The sequence below is a fragment of the Lygodium microphyllum genome, chromosome 17 (assembly GCF_053477565.2).
Source record: "Lygodium microphyllum isolate KBCC chromosome 17, Lygodium_microphyllum_v1.1.10, whole genome shotgun sequence".
In the NCBI taxonomy this organism is placed as follows: Eukaryota; Viridiplantae; Streptophyta; class Polypodiopsida; order Schizaeales; family Lygodiaceae; genus Lygodium; species Lygodium microphyllum.
Window position 1 is genome coordinate 64,088,151 of NC_141151.1, and position 9,004 is coordinate 64,097,154.

Below are 9,004 nucleotides of genomic sequence, written 5' to 3' on the forward strand. Positions count from 1 at the left end.
TCTTGCAATTATTTAAGTGATGTAGCTTACCATGCTTGGAATATTTGATAGAAAGACACTTGCCACATGTTTCATTGATGCCATGGCTATTTGTTTTGTGGTATCTTGGCTCAAGTGATCTTCTTAATGTGCCGAACTCGTTGGATGTCGATAGCAATGGGAGGGCGAGGAGCTAATTTGATGAGGAGAGGGAATTGATCATGGAATTTCAGGGAGAGGAGAAAACTCTCATTTTCTCTCTCCTTCTCTCTTTTTTCTCTATCTATATCCCTCTTATTCTCTCTTTTTTCTCTATCTCTATCCCTCTTATTCTCTCTTTTGCTCCCTCCTCTCTCTCTGTTTTTCTCTCTCTCTCGCCCCCCTTAACGTTCTTATTTTCTCTTTCTCTCTCCTCACATTCTCTCGCTTCGTCTCTCTTCTCTCTCTCTCTCTTCACATTCCCTCCTCTCTCTTCTTTCTTCTTCTCTATCCTCTTTCTCTCTCTCTCTCTCTCATATTCTCTCACTTCTTTCTTTTTCTCTCTTTTCTTTCACTTTCTTCACATTCCCTCTTCTTCTTCTTCTTCTTCTTCCTCTTCCTATTCCTCTCTCTCTCTCTCTCTCTCTCTCTCCACCACCCCTCTCTCTCTCTCTCTAACTCCCTCACACTTTCATGTTCTCTCACCTCCACCTTCCTCTCTCTCTCCTCTTTATTTCTCTCTCTTTGTGTTCACATAACGTCGTCCTCAACCTTACATAAGATTGTCCTCTCCTTCTACATATGTCTCTTGCACTTGGGAGTGCAGTGGATTTTTTTCTTTGGGGGGGGGGGGGGGGGGGGGGAGGGGGGGGGATCAATAGCCCCTTTGTAGGGGGTCCTCCTCCCTAAAAAGGCTTTAAGCTGTTCTCCCTTTCTTTTCTTTCTTTCTTACGGACACACGCATGTGCATGGGCACACACACACATACATGAAAATAAATCAATTAATTTTCTACCTAAAAAATTGTGCACTAATTGCATTTAGTTAAAATAAAAATATATTAATTTTAAAAATTAAAAAAAGTGAAATAAATTTTAGAAAATTAATAATGTATGAAGATAAATATTAAAAACTAATAAAATTTTGAAATAAATTGAGAAAAATATGGTAAATGAAATTAAATTATTTTATATTAAAATAAATAAATTTAATATAAATTAATTAATTGAACAACTAAAATTAAATTAGCTTAAGTATGATAGATTAGAATAATTTAAAATAAGGTGATAAAAATTAAAATAGTATAGTATTAACCCTCATTTTTCTTTCTTAAGAGTGTATTCACATGTAGTAGGATTTAAGATTTTTTGGTCTTGTAGAGTTTGGCCGTTCACACATGTATCAATTGGGTGTGTTACAACCTTTCATAGCACTCTCTATGAGAGTTCACATGAAAGGAAGCCCCTGAATCTATCAACCAACATTGAGTATAGTGTGACAAAGCATTAGTCAGCTGTGAAGCATCCAAAGAAGAAGTTGCCAAGATAAGATCATCAAAATATCAGGTTGTACACATTAATCTCATCAATCTTAACAATAGACTTGATAAGCACAATGTTATAACCATAGTAGTGCATATTTGAGATTATATAAAAAGATTAACTTTCAAGTAGCATTTTTCACCAAGAATCCATCTTTGATTGTATAGCCTTCTTCCACTTATAATTGTAATCCCTAATCATACTAGTAGCATAACAAGAAGGCTCACCACAATTTGTAACGTCTAGAGACAGTGTGTATTTCTCTAGTGTTCTAGAAACCCTCATAGACTAATGTTAAACTAGCTCAATAGGAGCATGTGCCTGTCTCACTTATTTATCTCGTAAGACATGAGATTCTCCACTTGGCTATGGCACCCCCAACTTAGCATTAGTTGCTATCCAAGCCCAACATCATGTGGAACAAGTTGTATATATTGCTTATGTGATGAGGATTGTCCATCCTCCTAGAACACTACCTTGTAGATCTCAAGCATTTTAATAGGCTACGTATGCATCTTATCCTGATTAAATATGACATCATGGCTATTACTATCTTCTTAGAGGATGCCATAAGTGATACCGTTTCTTTGGACTTCCTATATCCAAAAAATATACTCTTTTTGGACTTAGAATCAAGCTTACTCCACTTGTCCTTAGGTACATGCATAAATGCTTCTTAGCCAAAGTTCTAGAAATAACTCCTCTAGAACTTTGCCATCCAATGGCTTACTAAGAGACCTACTAATCAAGTGTACTTATGTCCTTACAGCTTCAATCTAAAACCCATTAGTGAGACAAGTACAAGAAAACGTATTACAAATCCTTTCTTGAGAGGTCTTTTGAGCACACCATTTTAAGTAGGATTTTCAAGAGCTATCTACTCTATGTTGATACCATGGCTCTTTCACAAAAATTTATATAGGCACGATAAGTGTACTCACCACCATTTTTAGTTTAAGCACTTAAGCTTTTTGCCCTATTGATTCTTTGAAAATACTAACAAGTTTTGAAATACATCTAGCACATTCCTCTTCTAACAAAGAGGATGAGCCCAAACCTTCCTAATGGCATCATCTATGGAAGTGACAAAACATGAAGCTTTACCTAATGAGACCATAGACATAGGCCTACACAAATCACTATGAAAACCAAATCCAATTTAAACATGAAAGATAACTCAAATGGCACAAAGCTTTCATTCCAATAATTGATATGTGATCCAAAAGGTAATGCCATAGAAAAACTTATGGCTATTCACATGGCCTTTAATCCCAAAAGCATGCACAGAATATAAAATACCATATTTATGTTCTTTTGTAATAGCAAGAGATCCTTTGCAAACTTTTCATATATGATCTCCAAAGATCACCTAGTAAACCACAATCATCAAGTTGTCCAATACTAATCAGATTCTTATTCAAGTTTGGGACATATACATTTTGCAAGACAAAAGAAGATCCATTAGGCATAACAAATGTACATCCATAGGTAGTGACAAATGTACATCCCTTGTATCAATGGCGCCACATGTATAGGTTATTAGTACAAAATCCTATTGTATGACATAACATTATCCATGCAACCACAAATGCATCATTGAAAGACAAAACATACAAAACATCTCCATCATCCTTGTTACAAGCATGGCCTCTTCTATCTTTGCCTTAGACTTCTCTTCTCTTTGCCATCATCATCATTTTGACTTCCTCTTCTATCTTTGCCTTAGACTTTTCTTCCTCTTTGCCATCATCCTCATTTTGATTTCTACTAGTTTCCTTATTCTTCCACTTGTAACAATATTTTTTATTTTTCCATTTTTATTACAAAAGAAGCATTCTACATCCTTCTTGAAACAAGATGTACTCCTTGACTTGCCTCTCTCATGAGAGTTCCCCAAGGCCTTCCTTTCATAGTGAGAGCACTAGAGTTCTTTGAACATGCATTGTTCTTTCTATTCATCTCCTCAATGACCAAACTACTACTCATAAGGCTATCTAAATGTGTAGAATTGCTAATGGGGCTATCCTGAAAGTGTCACAGTTCTCAGATAAGTTGATGAAAAAGAACATAGCCTTCATTGAATCATGAAAAATGATCTTCTATGATATCACTAACCAAAATGGTTTCTAAAAAATCATTGATATGGTTGGATATAGATGTCCCTTCCTCCATGCAAAGATCAATGTGTTTTTCAACCAATAAGCTTTCAAAGCACCACTTTCTTTCTCATGCAAGTCACATAGCTTCTTTCACATACCAAGTACACCACTTGTGATGTCTCTTACATTAAAATAAGTGACTTTGAGAGTGTCTAAGTGATAATGGAATGTAGCAACTCATCCATATCTTCCCATACATTTTCATCCATGCCCTTAAGCTTAATATCATTTCATTTGATTAGCTTTACTTTCTTATTGTGAACTAGTACACTATATATTTTCTATTTCCAATACAAAAAGTTTCTATCAAGCTTTTTAGTATTAAACAATGCATTTTCTAAAGTCAAAAAGGAAGCCGTAGAGTCACTACAATATGTGAAAACTACAAGTACATTGAGACCAACAAACTACAAAGTCAAGCACTCACCATGGTGGCCAAGAGCAATATCAAAATAGCATGACTACTCTTCAATGCATACTAGTATTTTGGCAAACATTTCTAGTAGTTTCTTAGCTATTTATCTCAAGCAAAATAACTTGCAAAGCACCAATATATATATTCATGTAGTGTATAAATGATCCTAGATTACTTGATATTAATTCAAAAGTATAAATCTTTTCAATAAATTTGATGCATGTAGCTTTTAGAACATGAAAAAACGTGGAGAAATAGCTTGAATAGCTCAACTCATTAAAGTACATCAAAATAGTTGTTTTCATCAATAATAGCCTCTTCAAGCAATTGGATGCATAATGTAACCCATGAATATCATGATTTCACCGAAACACCAAATTTTTATCTCTCTTTCTTCTTCTCTATTAAGACATAATTAGATTCACTACTTCAAAACAGCAAGCAAGTCCCTTGCTTATGAACACAAGATAAACCCCTACTTACAAAGCATAAGGTGCCCCTTAAGCAGCCCCTATTCTTGCATGGATTGGATACATATTACATGGACCAAAACATCTTCCTGAGCATTCAAAAATCAAGTTATTTTACTTGAACTCCATCCATATTGGCTACCCAAATCAAGGTATTATGGTCCCCAAATCATGCCTCAATGGCTCCTCAAGTTGGATGTATAGCTCAATAATGAAACCGGTACCTCTTTCAAGATGCAGATAAAAATCTTGAAAGTCATAAGAGAAGCTTGAATCCTTGACCTTGCAATGACTCTTAACTCCTTGTTCCAAGCATAAGTTCCCATGAGTGCCACTATGATACCAATTGAGAGGAAGATATGGTGGAATGCAAGGTAAAAGCTATGGAGTGCAAGAGGGTTGAGAGAGAGAGAGAGAGAGAGAGAGAGAGAGAGAGAGAGAGAGAGAGAGAGAAGCACACAAGATATTTTTTGTGGATATTGACTCCTTTCTCTAAGCATAAGCTCCCATGAATGCCACTTTGGTACCCATCGAGAATAATATATGGTGGGATGCAACATAGCTATGGAGTGCAAGAGGGTTGAGAGACAAAAAGAAGCAAACAATAGAGTTTTTGTGAATACAATGAATGGTATCCTTATTCTTTGTTATCTTCACTTATATATGATTGTACAATGTGTACTTGTAAAATAGGCAAAGCATAAATACTACCAACTTTGGCACCTCTAGCAAAAATGAGGTTGTCACAAGTAATCTTCCAATTCGAATCACCAAAAGAGACATGCTAACCAACATCATCCAACTATCTAGCAGAGATAAGGATTTTCATCATCACACCTAAAATGATGTACATCATGCAAAACAAAACAAGCAGTTATAGAAAACTACAAGCGAACATCACCGATGCCAATAGTGTCACATACATGGTCCCATCATATAGAACCTGAGATGGTATAACATATATAAAATCAATTACAATGCATGGTCTCATGAAAAAGCCTGTTAATCAAGTAATCAACAATAGTGAGAGAATGAGGATTGACCATCACTCAACTATGTGGTACTAAGTGAAGAAGCAACCAATACATAGTCATCTAAACTATACTCCAATGCATTAGTCTCTTGAATCTTGACTTTGGATTTAGTGATGTGTTGATCATCTAATGATCTAGCGCTTGCATTTTTCCTTTGCCTTTATCATGCATATCTTAGTGTATCTTATGGCATTTTGGCCATATGTGTCCATGTTTCCTGATATAATGACATGTAAGAGAAGACTTAGGATCATGGGATTTATAGTGACCCTACCCATGATATATAAACTTAGACCTAGTCTGTTGTAGATCACTACCACCACAATCATTACTACCTTTAACATAATTCTTGCCTCGAACTATAAGAGCATAAGAGGTGCACACTACATCAACATCCTTAAGAAATGTGTCCCATGACTCAGGGAGAGTGATAAGCAAGAATATAAACTTAATATTATCATCAAACATAATCTTTTGTGATGTAAGCTGGCATAGAATGGAACTCATTCAAATGGGTAAACATGGGAGTTATTTCCTTGATATGAAGATCCACAAGCTTCTTAAGCCAATACAACTGTGAAGTTGGGCTTTGCTTATCATAAAGATCACATATCTTTTTCCATAGCTGATATGCACTAGTAGTAGTCTCAATGGCATTAAAGTATACTTGCTTAGACATAGACAAAATAATTATGGACTTGCATAACTCATCAAGCTCCTCACAAGGGTTGATATCAAGTTCTAGATTTATGTATTTGCATTTCAATGGCTTCACTTGCTTCTTTTGGACCAAGACTTGCCAAATCTATGTCTTGTAGTAGTTAAACTTGTTGCCATCCAACTTATCGATGTGAAAGATAGCCCTATCCCCAAAAGCACTAGAAGCATTCACCATAATGAATACAAAATAAAGAGAGTATGGGCTATTGTAATTTCAATAAAATAATCCTAAAACTAAGCCAAAATTGTACTCAAAAGGAGAAATACAAAGAAATATACGATTATCCACAAAATAGAAGCATGAAAGTGCTCGAAACAAGTGTCTACCCTCAATAAAATAGCTCAAAGATAAAATATAGCAATGTTGTCCATAAAACTACATTACATGAGAACTTAATTGTAAGCAAATGTCCAAGATAAAATACTTCCACTAACAAGAAATTCTAGATAATAACCAAATCTACAATGCAACTAGTAGTGACCAATGAAGAGCATATAACTCCAAATACCAAATACTATCAAAGAACCAACGAGTGTCAGATGCATAGATGCATCCTAAACTAAGGGGTAAGTAACCAACAATATAAGCTAATTATGCATAAATATCGCCAAGCAACGATGAGATCTACCAACTCCTTTCTCATGATTAATAAAGCTTAGTACATAACAAAGCATGTGTCCATGACTAACAACCCATCTAACAAGAGGAGGTGCCCAGTAACCAAAAATCAAATGAAATTAGCCCATAGTGATTAATAACTACAAAGACAATGTCTACTTAAACCAATTTGCACATATGAAAGACTCTAATAGTCTCTAAAAGCCAAGCTCTGTAAAATAAAATCTAAAAGTACTTCCATTAGAAGTAAATGAGAGTATCCAAGAGCAAAGCAAGCTTAATACATGTATATCATAACATTTGGAAGCCCAAAGATACCAAATAATCCATTCGGCAACATGTAAATAGCATAAGCATCCAACCTCATAAATAAGAAATCACTAGACCATGCAATCTCTACAGATATGGATGTAAAAGAGTCTAGAATGAAAGCTCAAGACTCAAAGAAGAGCATATCCATACATGACCAGCAATGTTAAGCATACCTATAATCAAAGAGCATCCCTAATGGCATGTAAGTATAGATTGCACTAATAGTCAAAGCACATGCTTGATGTCCACTATTTATGATAGCAAAGATCCTTCCAATGGCTGAGCAAAATAAGCTCTAATCAATCCATAGAGCATCCCTAGCATCAATACATAATCCCAACATTCAAACTTTAGAAAATAAGTATCAATGAAGCATAAACAATCAATTGCTAGCTATCTCAGACTATGAACAGCAAGTATATCTACAAATGACAATCAATGGTTGATTATCTCTTCCTCGAATGATGCCTAAGTTGGAGTCAAAGGTACTAGGAGAAGTTCCCAATAGCTAGGCAAGAAGTAGGAGAAGTGCTAGAGTCAAATGCTAAGGGAAATTGAGCAAGACAGCCTCCTAAAAATGCATTGCAATTACAGATTGTTGTCTTGGGGATTCTCCTATTGTTCCTAGCTCTCTAGTGTCACTAGGCATTGATCAAAAGTTGTGTTGAAGCTAGGAAATGAGCTGGAGGAGGTGGGGAGCTAATATTTATATCAAATCATTAAAGGTATGGTTGCCATGGAAGGTGGGGTTGAAGTTCTCTTTCTCAGTCGAAAGTGAAATGGATGAAGCTCCTCAAATGCATACTTTGATACTAGTTGGAAGGGTGAGTAAGAGCGAGATAGAGGAGAGCACAAGAAAAAGCAAGAGCAAGAGCTATGGAAGGTTGAACTCAAGAGAGTAAGATTGGTGTGTGGGAATTCCAATAGTCACAATGAGTGACATGCCTTCCTTTTATTGTTCGATCATAGTAAAGAATAAGGAATAAGGATGACAATGATGGGCAGCCACCACCTGCAATGTATAGGTGTGCAAGCACTGAGTATAAGGTAAATATAGGTAGCTAGGCATAGGTAGCCTTCAACCCCCAACAGAAGGCAATCGTCATGATGACCACCCAAGGGGATATTAAGGATTTAATTGATGATAGGTTGCTCTTCATTGCCATCATAGATGAAGACCTAATTGTCACCATTCATATATTTCACACTATGATTACTTATATCCGTCCCAACACCTCAACTACCAAGATCCCCAAAATCCTTATGGAATTGACAAGGGAAATCACTAAAAAGAATTTGAATGACCTATGGGTTGAGTTAGTAATTGAATCAATCACTAAGGCCCAAGAAGGCATCATAAGGTGGACACCAAGAAAACTATCTAGTGTAGATAACAAAACACAAACAAGTGTAGGCTCCCATCCTCACCAAACCAATAATGATTAATATTGATGACCTGGAAAGTGCAAACATTAATCCTACTTTGACTACAATTGATTCCCAACAAACTAGTAGAGGCAACAGAAAGGATCAAATGGGCAAAGGAGATCCGAGAGACTAGAGATGAATAGGAGGAAAGCTAAATCTAGCCACCTCTAATGAAGAAACTAGGTAGCATGACAAGAGGAAGGGGGATGAAGAGGTCGATAGAAATCCACATGATACAGATGAAGAAGAAAGAAACCATAAGAAGGGATCTTGAAAGTACAAAAGAGACATTGATTAAGTTATATATAGACCCTCAAATAACTACATTAAAAAATAGAGGACCATAGA